This window comes from Eurosta solidaginis, chromosome 3 (genome assembly GCF_040869045.1).
Source record: "Eurosta solidaginis isolate ZX-2024a chromosome 3, ASM4086904v1, whole genome shotgun sequence".
In the NCBI taxonomy this organism is placed as follows: domain Eukaryota; kingdom Metazoa; phylum Arthropoda; class Insecta; order Diptera; family Tephritidae; genus Eurosta; species Eurosta solidaginis.
Window position 1 is genome coordinate 190,637,226 of NC_090321.1, and position 21,997 is coordinate 190,659,222.

Genomic DNA, 21,997 nt, shown 5'->3' on the forward strand with positions numbered 1-21,997 from the left:
TTATATTGCAAATAAAAAACCATTTACTTCAAACATATTACGAAAAATTATAGACTATAGTGGAGTTTTATTTATCATGTATCCTTTTCAACCCTGCGATTAGCGGTGAATAAATTCAACACATCTTAGCGTTGTCGTCTGGACAGACGAAATTTGACACCTTGAACTTTGTCCACAACTATTTGAATTTTTATTTAAATTTTGAAGTTTGAATTTTTATTGAAAAATTTTGAAATGCATACGAACTATGAGGTCCTATAGGTTTAAAAATATGTTCGTCTATCCATACGACAACGGTAAAATGTGATATAATCAACTTTGGTAGAAAAAAAAGATAAAATAAAAAGAAAACAAGTAAAGGTGTCCAAGTTCGGGTGTAATCGAACATTATATACTTAGCGTGAGCTTCAATTGCACATTTCATTTCCGATTAATTACTTTTCTACATAACACATCGCACCGCCCGTTTAAAAAAATGTCTCCCCATTTCCTCTTACAATAAAACTTGATAAGTGATATATCATTGATTCAAAACTACTTTTTGCTAAGTTATAGCTTATTATTCTTGTCTACGACCCTTTTAAACTTGTTTTATATAAAATAAAATAGAAATATTTCCTGCTATAGGGAAAATTTGTGTACCCAAGTTCATTACAATCCGTTAATTTTTCTTCGAGCTCCCGAAACATAGAAAATTGCTTAGTCATGAAAGAGACGGTGGCACACCCATTTTCAAAAATTTTAGGTTTTCAAATTTAATGTTATAATTCAATTTAAAAAGTAAAATTCTATTGATACAAAGCTCTTTTCGCTAAGATATAGCTTATTATTTTCGTCCCCGACCCTTTTAAAAATCTTTTGTATAAAAGTGGGCGTGGTCCTTAAGCGTTTTCGATAATTTTTCTTTAAAGCATTCCTTATAGTAAAGGCAAGCTCTCTGCCGAAATTTGTTATGACAGGTTTAACGATTTTTGATTTATGATTAATAATATTTGTAAAATTTATTTTATCAGAAGTGGGCGGTGCGTTGCCCATTTTAAAAAAAATTTTTCAAATTTTTATCAAGAGTCTCAGCAGTCCACACGTCAAATTTCAACATTCTAACTCTATTATTTACTAAATAACCTGGTTTTTTGTGTTTTCTAAATTGTTATATATATAAAAAGTGGGCGTGGTTATCATCCGATTTCGCTCATTTTCAACACCAATATATTCTGTGTCCAGATAAGCTCGTGTACCAAATCTGGTATCTCAATATTTACTCAAGTTATCATGTTAACGGACACACGGACGGACATGGCTCAATAAAATTTTTTTTCGACACTGATGATTTTGATATATATATCTATCTTGTTTCCTTTACACCTGTACAACCAGGGCCTGATTAACCCTTAGGCTAATTAGGCTGCAGCCTAGGGCGTGAGGATGGGGGGCGCGATGCAATCGCATCTTCCCAAGCACTCTAAATCTAGTTTAATTACATATAACCTACATATTTCAACTAAACGGAGAAAAACCACTAAAACTAAATGCGCTGTAAACTGAAAAAGCTTGGGAGTGTCTGATTTTAACAATAAATCCTGAAATTTAAAAAGCGCGCTGGCTAGTCACTCGAATCGGTCAGTGGTCGAACGTGTGAGTGAGCTGGCAACAGCGCTGCTTGCCGCGCACAATGAAACACATCAACGACGTGCGGGGAATCCCCGGCTTTTAAATTTTTAAAGCGTATTACTTTGTTTATTTGTGTTATCTCTTTCATTAGTCGTCGTTCGTCTCGTCCGTCATATCACGCGCTCGCGTATATTCGTTTTTGATTATTGATATTTATTGTCCTTCCCTTAGTGATTGTGTTTTTTTAAGGCCATGAGCAGTGACGAGTGTAGTTCGATAGTAAAAAAGCTAAGTGGAGCAGAATACAGGAAAAGCGCAAAACAAAGGAAAAGAATATATAAAAATTTTAAAACATACTCGTAAACTAGAAAATTTTTTTACGAGCTCTGTAGAAAGGAACGAAACGGTGACGAATACTGCACTATCGGCAAAATTTTCTTTCCCTGGTTCCTCTACCGCGGTTTGTTAATTCTCCGTTTCTCCGTCTAACCCTATCCCTATAGCAGCGACGCCAACGATCTACAACGAAGACGAAATTGTAATAAAAGAAAAGCCGTTTATTCCGTCAAGTGACCCTGTACTGTGACAAGTAAACGATCAATTACCAGATTATATTGTTAATAAAGGATTGCAACAAAACGAAGAATTAGATTTTTCTAGATAGGAAAGACAGTATAAAAATCAAAAAAGATTTCTGTCGAAGAATATGTTTGAGATAAAGCTTGTTAATGGCAAAATTGTGAAAAGAAGGTGGTTAGTATTCTCAGAATCCACAGGTTGTGTGTTTTGTGGTGCTTGCAAATTATATAGAGGAACATCCGTATTTGCCAAAAGTGGATTTAATGACTGGAAAAATTCTAACTTAACTGATCACGACAATTCTCCGGATCATCGTAAATGTTTGGGACAATATGTATGTAGAGGAAAACTTTTACAACGATTGGATACACAAATAGTCAAACAATATAATGAAGAAATAACTTATTGGCGAAATGTATTACTACGTGTAATAGAAACAATTAAGTTTTTAGCTTCTCGGGGCTTCCATTTTACAGTCAAAATGAAATTAGTTAATCTGCACTAAACGGAAATTTTCTTGGATGTATTGAGCTTATATCTCAATTTAATCCCTTCACGGCTGAACATATGGTGAGATTTGGACAAAGGGTTCTCCTTCGTACTTGTCATTCTCTATAACCGAAAAATTTATCTTACTTCTCGCTGACGAAGTTTTACTTTCGATTAAAGGAGAAATAAAAAAGGCAAAATATTATTCGACTAGGATTTGTTCTACTCCAGATATTTCACACACCGATCAGTTGAAATTTATAATTCGTTACATTTTACCTAACGGAGAACCTGTTGAACGCTTTGTTAAATTTTTAGCCAATTGCGGTCATAAAGGTGAAGACATGGAGAAGGCTGTTCTTGCAACAATTGATAACACTTTGGAACTGGATATAAAAGACTGTCGCGGCCAAATTTATGATAATGCTAACAATATGTCTGGTCAATACAAAGGTCTTCAGTCAAGAATTAAAGCTGTAAATTCTCTGGCTACTTTTGTTCCTTGTCTCCATCTCATGGGATCGGCTGCCGTGGAAAGTCGTGTTGAGTCAGCTGCTTTTTTACACTGGAAAAAAAACTATACAATTTTTTTCTGCTTCTACAAGCAGATGGCAAATTTTTTTATTCAAATTTGATGAAGAATCGACGGTACTAAAAAATCTATAAAAAACCTCGGTGGAGTGCGAGAGCAGATGCAAGTGAAGCCTTATACAGTTCATACAAACAAGTTCTGGAAGCATTTAACTCAATTTGCGAAGATGTAAATCAAAGTAAAGAGACCAAAATAGAAGCAAAAGCAATATTAGACAAAATGGAAAGTCTAGAATTCCCAATAATGTTGTGTTTATGGAACTCTGTGCTCGTAAAATTTCGGATCGTTAGTGTACAGCTACAAGCAAGTTTTGTTGATTTGTCTAATGTTGTTACTCTTTATGGAATATTACATGCTTATCTTGATACGTTGCGTGACGAAAAAGAGTTCGAAAATTTTTAATCAGAGGCGATCAAGAGATGCGAAGTGACCACATACAAAAAAGATGCAAGAAGAAGAAAGAAACCAAAATTTCATTGTTATGGATTGAAGACTGAGCAAATTGAGTTAGAAGGGAGACGATCTTTCATCATTGATAATACAGGCTGACAAGAAATTTGACCATAAACCAGACCATACTTTCCTAAAGGTTTTCGATGCGCTGAATTCAAATCTGTAAGCAGAATTGCTCTATCACGTCAGGATTTTGAGATATCCTAACCTAAATGTGCAAAAAGCACCATTTTTTCCTATTTTTGAGGTTATATATAAACGACAGATTTTTTTTTTTTTAAAGCCCACATAGCATCTTAAAGAAGTTTTTCTCTTACGAATTGCGTTAATTTCGCTCAAATATCTTTTTGTTTCGCTAAGATAGATCAATTTAAATTTTATAAATTTGCTAATTTTCCTATAGCTGAAAAACCAGTGAATTAACGTAGGTATGACGCAGTAGAACACATACCTCTTACGATAAGTCTACAAATTTCAAGCTTACACATCTCAAGTCCAAATAACTCGATCCCACAAACCCCAAGCTCACAGACGCCAATCCCACATACCCCAAACCCAAAAACCTCTAACCGGCAATTTTAAATCTATAAACCTAATGCTTAAACACCACAAGCCCACAAAACATAATCCCACAAACTATTAACACATAAACCCCAAGCCCAAAACCGTAATACCCGAAACCCCAAACTTATATACCCGTAGCCCACAAAGCCAAGCCTTCACCCCAAGTTCACAAACCTCGAAGAATTTTTACCGCTCTCAGCCGAACCCAGAGTCACGAAACTTGGACGTGGCGGTGATGACTCCATGTTTTTTTTTTTGGTTGTTTTTTTGTTTTTTATGTTTTTTTTATTTTCTTTGTCTTTTATATTTTTTATTGTATTTGAATTTTTGTGGTTTATTGTTGATTTTAGGTGATGACTCCATGTTTTTTTTTTTTTTTGGTTTTTTTTTGTTTTTTTTTTATCCATGTTTTTTTATGTTTTTTTTTTTATTTTCTTTGTCTTTTATATTTTTGATTGTATTTGAACTTTTTGTGATTTATTGATGATTTTAGGTGATGACTCCATGTTTTTTTTGTTTCTTTTTTTGTATCCATGTTTTGTTTTTTTTTTTTTTTTTTTTTTATGTTTTTTTTTTATCCATGTTTTGTTTTTTTATCCATGTTTTGTTTTTTTTTTTTGTTTTTTATGATTTTTTTTATTTTCTTTTTCTTTTATATTTTTGATTGTATTTGAACTTTTTATGGTTTATTGATGATTTTGGGTGATGACTCCATGTTGTTTTTGTTTTTTTTTTATTTAATTTTTTTTTTTTTTGTTTTTTTTTTTATCCATGTTTTGTTTTTTAGGTTTTGTTTATTTTCTTTGTCTTTTATATTTTTGATTGCATTTGAACTTTTTGTGGTTTATTGCTGATTTTAGATTCTTTATCTCATTTTTTTTTTTATGCAAACGTTGTCGCTTCACTTCCAATGATCGGTTATGCGACTGACGACGATGTTCGGCAAATGCATCATGTCTTTTCAAGGACCAACAGTAGTCGGCCATCATCTTTTCGTCCCATCTTCCCTGATAATGCCGCTCTTTTTGTATGATGTCTTAATGAAATCTTTCTCCCATTTCTTCACTCTTAGCTCCAACAACCTAACTTTTTAAAATTAGTCAACATAGTAGAAACAATAGTTTTGTAGTTTGGAGCACGAGTATTTCCAAGAAAATGTTGTACAACTTCTTTAAAACTTATCCAAGCATTTTTCTCCTCAGATTTCATAGATGTAACAAAATCTTTGTCTTTCATGAGGGTTCTTATATTGGGTCCTGTAAAAATGCCTTCTTTAATTTTTGCGTCACTTAATGTAGGAAATTTTGAATGAAGATACTGAAAACAATTACCATTTTTATCCACTGCTTTAACAAATTGCTTCATCAAACCGAGCTTAATGTGGAGAGGTGGTAACAAAATATTTTGATGGTCTACAACACTCTCAAAGATGACGTTTTCTCCACCAATGTCCCATTTTTTTCTTTTTGGCCAATTCTTTTGCGTATAATGCTTTGTTGGCGCACGACTATCAAAAAGGCAAAGAAAACATGGATGTTTTGTAAATCCTTGTTGTAGACCGAGAACCATTTGGTTCATTTTAAAATCACCACAAATGATCCATTTGAAATTTAAAACTTTCATAAGATTCCATCATTATAACTGAGTGAGCAATTGGGATCGCTGCAAAATCATTGCCGTTATGGAGCAACACTTCTTTTAAACTTTCCTTAGACGAATCTATAAACAAATGCCAGTCTTCTGGTTTATACATATCTGGTTTATATAAATTTATAAGCCCTTTGATATCATTACAGTATACAAGAGAATTTTCTTTTGAAAAAAATTTTACAAACTTATCATCCCCTTTTCTATACGTCGTTATCTTTGTCCCATGTAACAACATATTTCTTTCTTTAAGCCTTGAAGCCAATAGTTCAGATCGATCTTTTGGAAGATCAAGATCACGAATAAGATCATCCAAACCTTCTTGGTCGAAAAGGTTTGGATCGTTCTCGCTTGATGAACCTTCAGAAAAACTCGTTGTTTCTTTCTCAGCCTCATCTATACTTTCAATTGAAACTACATTATTTTCTTCAAATCTTTCTATTTTTCCTTTCTTAGCAGGCGTTTCACCCTCTACGTTAGGATATTTCATTATTCATTTGTTCCTTTTGTTAAAGCCACTTACATTGCTTAAGCAAAAATAACAGTCATTACAGTGATCTACAGGCTCGGGCCAAATAACTGGTTGAATGACGACCTCTGTTTTAACTTCGTCCCATCTGCCCATATTTGTTCTACAAGCATTACAAATAGATTGGGCTACCCATAATTTATTTAAGTTTCTCATTGGCTTATTATAAAATTTAAGATATGATTCTTTTATCGAGTCATTTATTCATCTACGAAATTCCTGTGGTTGAAAGTCTCCACAAACATTGCAAAATTGGTCTTTCTTATTGCCACAGAGAGTTCTGTCGATTTGCATTTTACTTAACATTTTTATTAAAATTTATTTAGTTTAAGATAAAATTATATATTAACTATAAGGTGACGTATGCATAGTGATGAGAAATAAATTTAAAGTGATGTAAAATATATTTCAAGTGATGTAAAATTATAAGTTTTGCTTGAGCTTGTATTGTAACGAAACAAAATATAGAAATAACAATAAAATTCAACAAATATACGTCCACTAACCCTTAAACTCACAAACCCTAAGTAAAGCCAAAAAAAACAAGTATCAGTAATGTTTCTAGATAGCGTTAGAAACAAAATGTATTATGTGTAAGCTTGAAATTTGTAGACTTATCGTAAGAGGTATGTGTTCTACTGCATCATACCTACGTTAATTCACTGGTTTTTCAGCTATAGGAAAATTAGCAAATTTATAAACTTTAAATTGCTGTATCTTAGCGAAAAAAAGATATTTGAGCAAACTCAACGCCATTCGTAAGAGAAAGACTTCTTCTTTAAGATAATATGTGTGCTTTAAAAAAAAAAAAATCTGTCGTTTATATATAACATCAAAAATATGCAAAAATGGTGTTTTTTGCACATTTAGGTTAGGATATCTCAAAATCCTGACGTATAGAGCAATCTGTGTCCAAATTTGAATTCAGCGCATCGAAAACCTTTATGAAAGTATGGTCTGGTTTATGGTCAAAAAAATCGGCTCATTTTGTCGGCCTGTGTAATTATTATGCAGCGATTATAGTGCACTTACAAAACCGGCAAATTATTTATAATACAGTAAACACAAAGTTTGGCTTCTTATGGAAATTGCATGAACTAGATGACAGTGAATTTATTAGAAACACAGCAAATGAGTTAAAACAACTATATGCCACTGATTTAGAAGAAACTTTTGCAGAAGAATGCGTCCATTTGGGGCAGTTTTTAAATCTGACATCGAGGGCGAGCATTCTATTTCTGCGAGAACACCTAAGGGTTTGTTGTAATTAATAAGAAGTTTTAATATTTCATGCATGTTCCTGAATGTAGAGATAATATTAAGAATTTCCTTGACTATGAGTGTTATCAACTGCAGCGGCGAAAGGTCATTTTCAGCACTTAAAAGAGTAAAAAATTACTTGCGCTCCACGCTAAGCCAGCAAAAACTTACAGCGCTCTCGCTAATGTAAATAGCAAGTGATTTTTTAAAAACTATTAAATTTGGAAAAATTGTAGAAAGATTTGCAAACGCTAAAGCACGGAAAAATAAAGTTTTGTATAAGATTATAATAATTACTATAATTTTCAAATAAATCACTAATCAGTTGCAAAAACGTTTCACTTGTATGATGCCTGCTTCCCGTCTTTTTTTACATGATGGGGCGCGTCCTTATTATTAGCCTAGGGCGGTCAGAACTCTTGATCAGGCGCTGTGTACAACCAACCGTTATCCAACCAAAGTTAATATACTCTGTGTGCAAAGCACGCTGAGTATAAAAATATCGATTTCCGAATTATTATAAAGACAGCCTCTAAACTTAAAAAGTCACTAAAGCTTTTCATGATCGGGTGGGTAGTGAAATATTCAAATTAATAAAAGGAATGTTGGACTTTGAATGTCTGACAATAATTGCTTTTATTGAAGAAATTCTTTCTCTTTTTATACATAATTTATTAACCTACACATACATAATTATGCCAGCACTACTTACTTACTTAATTGGCGCTTAACCGTCTAAACGGTTATGGCCGTCCAACAAGGCGCGCCAGTCGCTCCTTCGCTCCGCCAACCGGCGCCAATTGGTCACACCAAGGGAGTTAAATCGTTTTCCACCTGGTCCTTCCAACGGAGTGGGGGCCGCCCTCTACATCTGCTTCCATAGGTGGGTTCCGATAGAAACACTTTCTTGGCCGGAGCATCATCTTTCATTCGCATAACATGGCCTAGCCAGCGCAGCCGCTGCGTTTTAATTCGCTGGACTATGTTGATGTCTGCGTATAGCTCGAATAGCACATCAATAAATCTTCTTCGGTACTCGCCATCGCCAACGCGTAGAGGTCCATAAATCTTTCGAGGAACTTTTCTCTCGAACACTCCCAAAGCCGCTTCATCTGCTGTTGTCATGGTCCATGCTTCTGCCCCATATAGCAGGACGGGTACGATAAGTGACTTGTAGAGTCTGATTTTCGTTCGCCGAGAGAGGACTTTACTTTTCAATTGCCTACCTAGTCCAAAGTAGCATTTTTGGCAAGATTGATTCTTCGCTGGATTTTAGTGCTGATGTTGTTGCTAGTGTTGACGCTGGTTCCCAAACAAACGAAGTCTTTTACTATTTCGAAATTATGGCTGCCAACAGTAGCGTGGTTGCCAAGGCGCATATGCGCTGACTCTTTGCTCGATGACAGCAGGTACTTGGCTTTGTCCTCATTCACCATCAAACCCATCTTTATAAAAAAAAAATGTAAGGCGCGATAACCTCCGAAGAGATCTAAGGCCGAGCTTCTCTTCCAATTTGCGTCATGCTCCTCTTGATTTTTCCCTACAAATTGGCCGGACGGGACCTACATGTTTTATGCCGACTCCGAACGGCATCTGCAAGGCAGATGAGTTTTCACTGAGAGCTTTTCATGGCAGAAATACAATCGGAGCGCTTGCCAGACACTGCCGAGGGGCGACCCCGCTTAAAAAAATTTTCTTCTAATTGAAAAATCTTATTTCTAAAATTTTGATGTTGCTTCGCCCGGGAGTTGAACCCAGGGCATACGGTGTGATAGGCGGAGCACGCTACCATCACACCACGGTGGCCGCCAAACCCATCTTTGCCGCTTCTTTTTCCAGTTTGGAGTAAGCAGAACTAACAGCGCGGATGTTTAGACCGATGATAGCAATGTCATCAGCATATGCCAGTAATTGCACGCTTTTATAGAATATTGTTCCAGTGCGGTTAAGTTCTGCAGCTAGTATAATTTTCTCCAGCATCAAATTAAAGAAATCGCACGATAGGGGGTCACCCTGTCTGAAACCTCGTTTAGTTTCGAACGGCTCGGAGAGGTCCTTCCCAATTCTGACTGAGCTGATGGTGGTGCTCAAATTCATTTTGCACAGCCGTATCAGTTTTGCGGGGAAACCAAATTCAGACATAGCGGTATATAGACAGCTCCTTTTCGTGCTGTCGAAGGCGGCTTTAAAGTTGACGAAGAGGAGATGTATGTCTTTTCACGGGTTTTTTCCAAGATTTGGCGCATTGTGAAAATCTGGTCGATGGTAGATTTACCAGGTCTGAAGCCGCACTGATAAGGTCCAATCAGCCGGTTCACGGTGGGCTTCAATCTTTCGCACAATACACTTGAAAGGACCTTATATGCGATATTAAGAAGGCTTATTCCATGATAGTTGGTGCATTTTGCAGTATCCCCCTTCTTGTGGACAGAGCAAAGAACACTTAGATTCCAACCGGGTGGCATGCTTTCGTCCGCCCATATTTTGCTAAGAAGCTGCTGCATGCGCCTTACCAACTCCTCGCCGCCGAACTTGAATAGCTCCGCAGGCAATCCATCAGCGCCCACGGCCTTGTTGTTTTTCAATCTGGTTATTGCTATTCTAACTTCGTCATAATCGGGCGGGGGACATATATTCCATCATCATCGATTGCGGGATCGGGTTCTTCATCTCTGCGCGGTTAATTGCTGCCTCCATTTAGGAGATCAGAGAAGTATTCCCTCCATTATATAAGCACTCTGTGGACATCAGTTACAAAGTCGCCGTTTTCATTCCTACCAGGAGTTTGCCCCGGTCTTAAAACCTTCCGTCTGTCGTCGTATTTTCTGGTAGAATTTTCGGGCGTTATTCCTGGTGGCTAGCAGCTCAAGCTCCTCGCACTCACGCCTTTCTGCTTCTGCTTTTTTCTTCCTGAAAAGGCGTCTCGCTTCCCTTTTCAACTAACGAAAGCGTTCACACACTCCTCTTGTCGCTTTCGCTTTTAACGTAGCCCTGTAGGCAGCGTCTTTTCTTTCGGTTGCAACGCGGCATTCTTCATCGTACCAGTTGTTTTTTCGTAGCCGCCGGAACCAATTTTTTCCTCGGCGGCAGTACGAAGTGTTTTGGAGATATGCTCCCACTGCTCCTGTATTCCTTCAGGATGAGTTGTGCTCTCAGAGAGCAGGTGTGAGAGTCGAGTTGCGAAATCATTGGCAGTCTGTTGTGATTGAAGCTTTTCGACGTCTAGCTTTCCTTGTGTTTTTTGTCCCTTGGTTTTAGCCGCGTTGAGGCTGGTGCGTATTTTGGCTGCAACGAGATAATGGTCCGAGTCGATGTTAGGTCCTCGGATCGGGCGCACATATAAAACACTGTCTAATTGTGAACAATTGTATAAGATTCTTTGTTTTTAACTGCTTTTAATATGAAAGCGAAAGAGGTTTTGTGCTTTGTTTCTAATATGCTGATCTTGATACTTTTTAGGCTTATTTTACACAGCCGGATTTTAAATGTGTCGACCCACCTAAAAGCCGCTTGCCTTTAAAAATTATTCTCTAACGTTTATGTATTTATAAAAATTTATACAAATATGAAGCTGAGAGAAAAAATTTCGTTTTCCATTGCTTAAATATCTAATGTGTGTTGAGTAAAGTGGAATGCTTGTTTTAAGATTATTTGCTTTTAAGTTTTCAAAAGATGTGTTAAATGTGTTTAAGCCTATTCTTATGGACTATTATTTCCCTATCTTTATTGTTCCTATAACTAGTTTCTGCTCTATGTGGTATTAATGTAAAATTGTTATTTTTGTCACTTTTCTTTACCTTATACCGTCCTTTATATCTACTATCTAGCTTATGGCTAGCTTCTTCCCTAACTAATACTAGATCACCTATACCTATTTCCTTACAGTAGCTGTTTTATCAAAATTAGATTTCTTTACTGTTTCTATTAAACGAAGATTTTCATTGCTATTTTATTTCATTCAGGTCATATTAAACTTGGAACCAATAAAAAAAATTAAAGCTAATTATTCGGAAAATTTAGTATCTGTAGTTGGTGGAAGAGAAAGGTAATTTATAATATTAGTAGTTCAGCTAATGGGTAGACGGAAGGTACAGTGGATGCAAATATTTTTCCTATCTTTAAATGATCTTTTCCGATTTTCGATATTTTCATATTTTCCAGTAATTTCTTTGATCTTATTTGTCATGCGATTTCTGCGGCGGCCACCAAGACAGCATAGTCATGCATTTTATGAAGAATTATTTTTATTTTTGCGTAATTGTCACATGCACAACCTCTTGGGTTACTGCAATTACTTGATCTTAGAGAACGTGGGTACCAATTATATTTTATAAATTCGCCAACTGCAGTAAATATTTTATTATTAATCACTAATTTGACTCTCAGGACAACTGTGGTTTTCCTTCTAAATTTCAAGTCCTGGATTTCCGACATTTCTTGTATGCCTGGTCGAATATTGTCCTAAGTCAATAATTTCCTCAACAATCTGGTTGCTTGAAAATTTTCCTACGCTAACATTTTTCTATCCTAAAATGAAAATGAGCACGAATAGTCTTTTATTGCAAATTTATATGGCGCTGCACATATATTTTTATTTGTTCTCTTTGTGGCTTTTCTTCATTTTTGTTGTTATGGGCTTGTTTTTTAGTATTTTTTTTTAAATGTCCACCGACACAAATTTTACCAGGGCTGTGGTATAAATCTTTTTCTTTGACAGCCTTCAAGGATGTTATCTTGAAAACTTCCATGGAAACTACTACTGTGAAGTATGCAAATTATTGATTTGCCATTAAATTTGGGCATGTCTAATGAAGCTGCCTTTAAGGTCGTTTGCGACATTTTGGGGTTTATTATGTGAAGGTATATTTTTAATTGTCTATTGCTCTTACGCAGTTTGGGTAAAAAGAATTTAGATGTTTGAGAAGAAGAGAAAAAAAAATTTTAGACGCGCTGTTGCACGTTTTTCAATTGCATATATTAGATTTTAATATATTTTCTTAGTATTGTGGCCATTGCAATGATCAATAGCTCGACTACGCAAATCATTGCGCCTAGCCAAACATCTGGAATTTTTGGAGTGATTTTTGTGTCTAATTGGTTTGGTGGCTCATATTAAACTATCCTGTTTTCAGATACCTTATTTTCAGAACTTACTGAATTTTTCTTCCCTAATTCATATCCGGCTAATGCTATCATTATGCCGTGTGCTATTTCTTAAAATATTTTTAATTAGAGAGAAAAAAAAATTTTTTTTTTTCAAATACTTTAGGTTTATTAGCTTAATAGAGTTTATAAAATATTTAAAATTTTGTTTATTATTTTTATTTCGTCATAGTTAAAACATTTTTAGATGCTACTATAACTTAACATTTGGCATCTTCGGGGAAAACTCTCCTAATCATTCGCATTATTTCCTCCACCCTGGTAGTGAGGTTTATTATGTCTTCTATTGTGGGTTCCCTTTCCATTCCTATTATTTTCCACAATTTCTTTAAGCCTTCTAATTCCTTTTGTAGGTCCCTGGTGTGTAGGGTATTTTCGTCCCACCATTGGAGGGGAAAGTCTGAGGAGTCCATTTGCATTTAAACAGAGAAAAAAAAAACTATAGAATGTCCTATGGGATTTCTCCTCCGTGGTTATTTTATCCTAACAAAGGGATAATTGAAACTGTAGGAAGTTAACTGACTATTTTAAAAAAAATCCTAAGCATTCCAATTTACTTTTATTATTTTTCCTTATTTAGTTGATGAAGTCCAAGCAATATTTTGTTGGGAGAATTTGTTTAATTGAAGATTTTTCACAAAGAAATTTTTTTTCAATTTACAAAATATTAGAAATTAATTTCAGTCATTTTCAATGATAGCGTTTCAAAAAAATTTTTTTTGCTACTACAATATTTATTTCCTGTTTCCTAATTCTTTAATTTTTTTCTTTTTTCGAAATAAGAAATTTTCTTGCTACTTTTTTTTTTTATAAACATTTTACGTTACATTTTAACAAAGTACATATTTATATTATATTTTTTTTTCAATTAATTACAAGTCCTACTTAAAAAAAAAAAAATCCTAAGCAAAAACTTTCGTTTTTGCTAATGGTTTAGCGTCCATAAAGGCCGCCCAATTTGTTTCTAAATTTTATACTTATGTTTTTGCCAGTTTCGCTGCCACCTCAAACGGTACGCCGCCAATTGTAAAGATGTCTTCCGGTCCCAATTTGCTGCTAAATTGTATGCCACTTCTTCTATGCTCGCATGCTACCAATTGGTCACCAATACTTAATTTTCTGTTTTTACGGCTTTACCGAATCCTTGCCTCTGTCTGCATAATACTGATCTTTTTATAGTAGTAATTAATTTGTCCTCTGGTGATTCTTCCTAACATTGAGATTTGCCAAAAAATTCAAACGAAAAGGCTTCACTTGTTAAAATTCCAATCTTTACTGGTGCCAGTTAGTAGTACCGTTTTTGTTCCTTGTATTGTCCATTATTCTCCTTTTTATGAAAAATTTTTAACTGTTTAAAAATAGTCAGGATCTCTGGGCAGTCAGTTGTGCCAATTTTGATCTGGAATGGCAGGATCGCCATTAAATATTTCAAATTAATAAAAGGAATATTTGACTTTGAATGTCTGACAAAATTTGCTTTTATTGAAGAAATTCTTTCTCCTTTTATACATAATTTCTTAACCTACACATACATAATTATGCTAACACTAACAAACTAAAAATATGTACATTTGTAATACTGGTATGCAAAGTCAGCAGATTACTTCATTGATCTATTTATGGAAACAATGTAAAATAGTTGTGTGTGAATATTTTGGTGATTCACATTGACAAACTAACACTGACAATTAGACATTCCGATCGGCACGTGCATTGACTAACTGAGCAAAACTATGAAAGTGTGAAATGACATGGGTTTCGTATTCGGCATTCAATTGATGTTGACTTCCCGCTGTGTCGGGTCAATATAATTTATGTAGAACAATATTGTAATATGACTGCACTATGACTGCAACTGTATTGCATAGGTGGGCATAACGCATAATGCTACAGTAGCAGTAAAGTTATTCACGAAAACAAAGCCTTCTCGTCTTGCCAGACGCCAAAATCTATCGGAGGGTTAAACTAAAACACAGATATCATCTGCTAACTATTTTATTTATATTTTTTATGAAATTGACGTAAAAATTAATTTAAATTTTTAATACTTTTATGTCTTTTATGAAAAACAAATTAATAAAACGCATAGAAAGTACGGCTAAACTTTTAGCTTTTTTTCTTAGCCTTAAAAATTTTTATTTGGCCTTTTTTATCTTTTTATTTTTTTCAATCTAGCCTTTTTCCTGAAAAAGTTCTGGCAACACTGCCTAATAGTGAGCTTTTGTTGGTTTATTTTGAGATTAATTGGAGAGCATTCGGGGTCATCTCTGAAATATATCGGGACTAATATGGGATAATCTCTGAATTATTTTGAGATAATTTTGAAACTCTCTGTAATATTTCGGAATAATTTTAGGATAAATTTGAGATTACTTTAAGAGATCAGGCAGGTTATCTTTGAACCATTCAGGAAAACTTGAGCCCTCGCCATGCGCTTTTTATATCATATGTGTCGTGTGAAGAAAAAAGTGTTCTACAAATCAGATCTAGACTATTTAGTTACTTGGTGCGGCCTTAACTACATGCCGCCTTACTTGAAAAAATATAAACATATAGAATTTTACAGCCAACTCTCTATACGATTAACATTCACAACCTTGAACAAGTGTATGGCTTAGTTGACTTGGGGGTCACGATAGATAGCAAGGTTAGTCTAAACTGTTAATAAGGCTGTTGTTTTAGCATTCATAAAGATTTGGTCAAAAGAATTTAGGGACCCTTATCTAACGAATACTTTCTTCACCACATTGGTTAAGCCGTTATTGGAACATGCTTCAGTAATTTGAAAGCGAGTTGCAAGGTACAAAGTTATTGCATAAAATCCATTCAAAAACTATTACTTATTTTTGGGATTCCTTTTGTAATCTGCGCCCTTATTCCAGCCGTCTGAAATTAATTACTTCACAGTTTGTATCAAAGTAACAATTCTCACTCAAGCATATTTGATATCCCAAATTCACTTTTCAACATTAAAATTCTATTATATCCTCTCCTAATAATTAGGTATTAGATTGCCATTTATTAAATTGCCCGAGTGCTCGGTTGAAAGACCTTTGGTATGGAAATCGCTGTGAATTATTATTGTTATTATTTTTAGGGACCATTTTAGGAGGTATGGAACTCATCCTTAATCTGTGCCAAAATATTATGTATGTATGTATATATTCGGAAAATGTATCTAACTGAACTAAGACATAACACAAATCTATTTATGTTCATTTTAATTTTCAAAGCTCCTTTTTATTCCGGAGAAATTAATTTTTTGACATTTGGTTTTTTTTTTATCAGCCCGAATATTATACATCCACTAACAATTAAATATATTGTATTTAAAATTTGTATACTCAGTTGAGCAGAGCTCACAGAGTATAATAACTTTGATGGGATAACGGTTGGTTGTACAAGTATAAAGGAATCGAGATAGATATAGACTTCCATATATCAAAATCATCAGTATCAAAAAAAAATTTGATTGAGCCATGTCCGTCCGTCCGTTAACACGATAACTTGAGTAAATTTTGAGATGTTTTGATGAAATTTGGTGTGTAGATTCCTGGGCACTCATCTCAGATCGCTATTTAAAATGAACGAAATCGGACTATAACCACGCCCACTTTTTCGATATCGAAAATTTCGAAAAACACAAAAAGTGCGATAATTCATTACCAAAGGCGGATAAAGCGATGAAGCTTGGTAGGTGAGTTGAACTTATGACACAGAATAGAAAATTAGTAAAATTTTGGACAATGGGCGTGGCATCGCCCCCTTTTAAAAGAAGGTAATTTAAAAGTTTTGCAAGCTGTAATTTGGCAGTGGTTGAAGGTGTCACGATGAAATTTGGCAGGATCGTTACTCCTATTACTACATGTATGCTTAATAACAATTAGTAAAATCAGAGAAAAATTTTTTTTTAAGTTAAATTTTAACAAAAAACTTAATATCTTTACAGTATATAAGTAAATTATGTCAACATTCAACTCCAGTAATGATATGGTGCAACAAAACACAAAAATAAAAGAAAATTTCAAAATGGGCGTGGTTCCGCCCTTTTTCATTTAATTTGTCTAGGATACTTTTAATGCCATAAGTCGAAAAAAAATTTACCAATCCTTGTGAAATTTGGTAGGGACTTAGGTTCTAGGACGATAACTGTTTTCTGTGAAAGGGGCAGAATCGGTTGAAGCCACGCCCAGTTTTTATACACAGTCGACCGTCTGCCTTTCCGCTCGGCCGATAACACGATAACTTGAGCAAAAATCGATATATCTTTACTAAACTCAGTTCACGTACTTATCTGAACTCACTTTGTATTGGTGTAAAAAAATGGCCGAAATCCGACTATGACCACGGCCACTTTTTCGACATCGAAAATTACGAAAAATTAGAAAAATTCCATAGTTCTATACCAAATACGAAAAAAGGGATGAAACATGGTAATTGGATTGGTTTATTGACGCAAAATATAACTTAAAAAAAATTTTGTAAAATGGGTGTAACACCTACCATATTAAGTAGAAGAAAATGAAAAATTTCTGCAGGGCGAAATCAAAAGCCCTTGGAATCATGACAGGAATACTACTCGTGGTATTACATATATAAATAAATTAGCGGTACCCGACAGATGATGTTCTGGGTACCCTGGTCCACATTTTGGTCCATATCTCGAAAACGCCTTCACATATACAACTACCACCACTCCCTTTTAAAACCCTCATTAATAACTTTAATTTGATACCCGTATCATACAAACACATTATAGAATCACCCCTGGTCCACCTCTATGGCCATATCTGAAAAAGGCGTCCACCTATGGAACTAAGGCCCACTCCCTTTTAAAATACTCATTATCACCTTTCGTTTGATACCCATATTGTATAAACGCATTCTAGAGTCAACCCTGGTCCACCTTTATAACGATATCTCGAAAAGGCGTCCACCTATAGAACTAAGGCCCACTCCCTTTTAAAATACTCATTAACACCTTTCGTTTGATACCCATATCGTACAAACAAATTCTAGAGTCACTCCTGGTCCACCTTTATGGCGATATCTCGAAAAGGCGTCCGCCTATAGAACTAGGGCCCACGCGCTTTTAAAATATTCATTAACACCTTTCATTTGATACACATGTCATACAAACACATTCCAGGGTTACCCTAGGTTCATTTTCCTACATGGTGATTTTCCCTTATTTTGTCTCCATAGCTCTGAGCTGAGTATTTAATGGTCGGTTACACCCGAACTTAGCCTTCCTTACTTGTTTTATATTGACCTGTGTTGTGTTCCCCTTAAAATTACGTTTAAAAACGTAAAGAGTTATTCTCTGTTAGTGATTTAGTAATTACAAAAATTGAAAGCATCTGTCGGCCGCAAAAACCGTTATGGCTCTTAGCCGCGGCATATAATTGTTCATCGATGAAAAAACGTTAATGTTACGATTGTGCACCAGCTGTTATATTCCAAGAGATTTTTTTGTTCCCGCTCAACTTTTTTTGTTACCTGACCTCAATTTTTTTTTAATAGCCTTTTCCAGCTGTGACAGTGTCAAAATCTGTCAATTTCTCAACCATTTGATGAATGTGACTGACATGTTTCAAATGCTCCAAATAACAATTAAAATATATGTTGAAGGAATTGGGTAAGGGTAAGGATTTCCTTACAGATGATGGCTTTTTTGATTTATATTTATGCAGATAACATTATCCTTTGTCATTCAGCTCATATGTTAAGATAAAGCAAATCATTAATTAAATCAAGGGTTGGACTCCGTCGGTAGGTAGGTACATCGGCAGGCTTTTCGTCTATCGGAGACGCGTTGCTGTAGTTTCGCAAATGTTGTTGTTGTTGATGTATCCCCCAGTGCTTATCGAAGTGTATATTTCCTTTGCCGGTTATAGATCCCGTACGTTCCAGTACTAGTACGACCATCTCGGGAATGATATAATATGACCGCATTGAAACTTATAGATCATCCAGCCCTAACCCCCAAGTTCCATGAGGAGCTTGCTATCGCCAGAGCCTCTACTGCCAAATATGCGTATGAAACATTTAGATATGTAACAGGATTTCCCCATCGCGTGGGCGAGGTCGACAATTGAGTTGCGGAAGTTGCGAATTGCGCTTATCGAATCCCATACTTTTACAGTCGCATGATATAGTATACCTTCCCTTGCTTACTAGGTCATGCTGCATTGTAGGGTTCTTATAACTTTTATGAAAATGAAATGGTATATTAAGTTTGGTCAAGTTGAACCACCAATGTCTCCAATCTGCACTTTGGAGTTTATTTCCATTCGCAAAACTAGATATGTTCGACCTGAATCAGGCAAAAAATACAATATTAATAAATTGAACAAATTAGATTTTACAGCTTTCATACGTCAAATGTTGTCTTTTTCAATAAGACTTTGTTAGTGAGTGTGTAGGAACGCAAAGCTGTATGGTCAAATTCCGGACCTTAGCACACTTTGCGGTCTATTTATCACGTGTTCTCGCAGAGCTTTTGCAATAGGTATAAGTTGAGGCTTGTCCTAAGGAGGGACTTCATGCGTTACGACATGCGCAGAGAGGTGGAAATATTGCTTTTAACCAGGCATGCTTTACCACGGAACCGATATCATTTCGTTACGATAATTAACGTTAATAAACGAAACGAAATGACTTTGTATCGTTTATTAACGTTAAGAACGTCAAATTAACGTTAATTAGACATTCTTAACGTTAATAAGCGAAACAAAGTCATTTCGTTTCGTTTATTAACGTTAAGAACATCAAATTAACGTTAATTAAACATGTTAATAAGTGAAACGAAATTACTTTGTTTAGTTTTTTAACGTTGATTATCGTAACGAAATGATATCGGTTCGTTGGTTAAGCATGCCTGCTTTTAACTTACATACGTGTTCAAAATGCACTATGGATTGGAAACTAATGTTTTCTCTCTGCAGTTGAAGGCCTCCCTTTTAGGTCGTCTTTCATCGGAAAAACTATGTGAAGTGATGGTCAATGTACTATTGTCGAATAATTTAATAAGGAGTCGCGTATTGCATTTACTCCATAGTCATATAGCACGCACAAAGCACTGCACAAAGCTGTCCGTGACTGCAAGAAGACTTAGTAAAAGATCTTTGTATATGACAATAAAATAATAATAATAAATAACTAAATATTCTAAAAAAGATGAAATACAAGATGCATATATTCTGAAACATTTGTAGAAAGAAGCTGCCGCCCAGAAAAATTCTTGATTGTTTTTTTTTGTGGTTTCAGTTATTTTCAAATTTGTCAAAATTATAAATTTACTATTCAAATATACATATGTAGACGACCCGGACTTGCGTATCTTGCGCAACAAATATAAAAGTCTCATATCAAGTATCAAGAGAAATCATCTGTTCTATCAATCAAACATCTATAAACTTACATGCGCTTGCGCTGCCATCTGGCGAATGTTAGCAACTGTCGGTAATGCAGTGTTAGTGGTAACAAAATATTCACAATAGTGCCATAGTACAAATAGATATCTTTGTCTGCTCAAAATCGTTTATTTTTAACACATTATTTGAATAACGTATAGCTAAATAAAAGCCCTACGAATAATAATGCCCAAAGCTCTTAGAAATAATATATATGTAAGATGGGGTTGAGTTTGGAATATTTAGAAACCGTAGAGAAATTTTCACAAATGTATTTTGTTCTTGCGTGTAGAATAATTTTGACAGTAAAATGGAAAACTTTTTACGTTTTCTATGGATTCTAGACAGAGAGAATAAAAAAAAAAAAAATAATAAATGTAAGGCGCGATAATCTCCGAAGAGATCTAAGGCCGAGCTTCTCTTCCAGTTTGCGTCGTGCTCCTCTTGATTTTCCCTACAAATTGGCCGGACGGGACCTACATGTTTTATGCCGACTCCGAACGGCATCTGCAAGGCTTTTCATGGCAGAAATACACCCGGAGCGCTTGCCAAACACTGTCGAGGGGCGACCCCGCTTAGAAAAATTTTCTTCTAATTGAAAAAACCTTATTTCTAAAATTTTGATGTTGCTTTGCCCGGGGTGCGAACCCAGGGCATACGGTGTGATAGGCGGAGAACGCTACCATCACACCACGGTGGCCGCCAGACAGAGAGAATACCAATTTTATAAAAAAATTTTAATAAATCCATTTATTCATAATCAATTTAATAAGACTTTAAATCTGACTTTATGTCCAACTAAGAAATCGGCTCTTATTTATATATTCGTTTCTGTTATTCAGTTCGTTATCTGGTTTTGATTTGAATTGCGGTTGTGTACAATTTTGGTCCGGATTCAGCTACCATTTTTGGGTCAGGGTTACGACTCGGTTTTGGTTTGGTTAGGGTTTCAAGTTACATTTTCAGATTCAGCTTTGGTTTCGGGTCTGTTTCTAATTTCGGGTACGGTTTTATTGTCTTATTTGGCTTTGATCAGGATTATCCTCCGATTTTCGGGTCTAGGTTACGATACGATTTTGGTTTTGATTCCATAATCAAATTCGAAGCCAGATTCTAGTTTAAGTTTTAATCTCGGAATCGATAGTAGATTCGGTCGAGGAAGCTGTTTCCTTTTCGGATTTTGTTAAAGATTCGGTTCATCTTTTGTTTCGGTACTGCTTCGGGAAGGTTGGGGTTTCTTTTGCAGTTATTTTACATTTCCAGTTTGGTTTTTGGTCAAGATTTCAGTATGGGTTTCTGTTTCGGTCTGATTTTGATTTCATGTCCAGTTTTAGCTCGGGTTTTTAATTTCAGTTTCGGCTTTGGTTCTGATTTCAGTTCCTGTTTTTGTAAAATTTCGACTCCAGGTCCGGTTTCAGTTCAGAGTTCTGTTTTGGTCTGGTTTCGGTTTGGGATTCTCTTCGGGTTCGGGTCCCCATTTCTGCTTAGGCGCAGTTTCGGTTCCAGTTCTGCTTTCATTTTGATTTTCCGTTTCAGTTTCAGCTTCAGCTCTACCTCTATTTTGGTTGATGTTCCTGTTTCGGTCTGGCTTCGGTCCCACTGCTCCTTTTCGCTTTGGTTTCTGCTCCGTTTGCAGGTTCAGTTATTGTCAGTTTTTATCTCCGTTTAACTTTTGGTTTTGATTCCGGTTTGGTT

General features: G+C 35.3%; 1 protein-coding gene across 1 annotated transcript in view; it reads left to right on the plus strand.

The window, feature by feature from the left end:
• Sema2a (Semaphorin 2a) overlaps window positions 1–21,997 on the plus strand; it is a 387,211-nt gene that overhangs the window by 5,959 nt on the left and 359,255 nt on the right. The window lies entirely within an intron of this gene.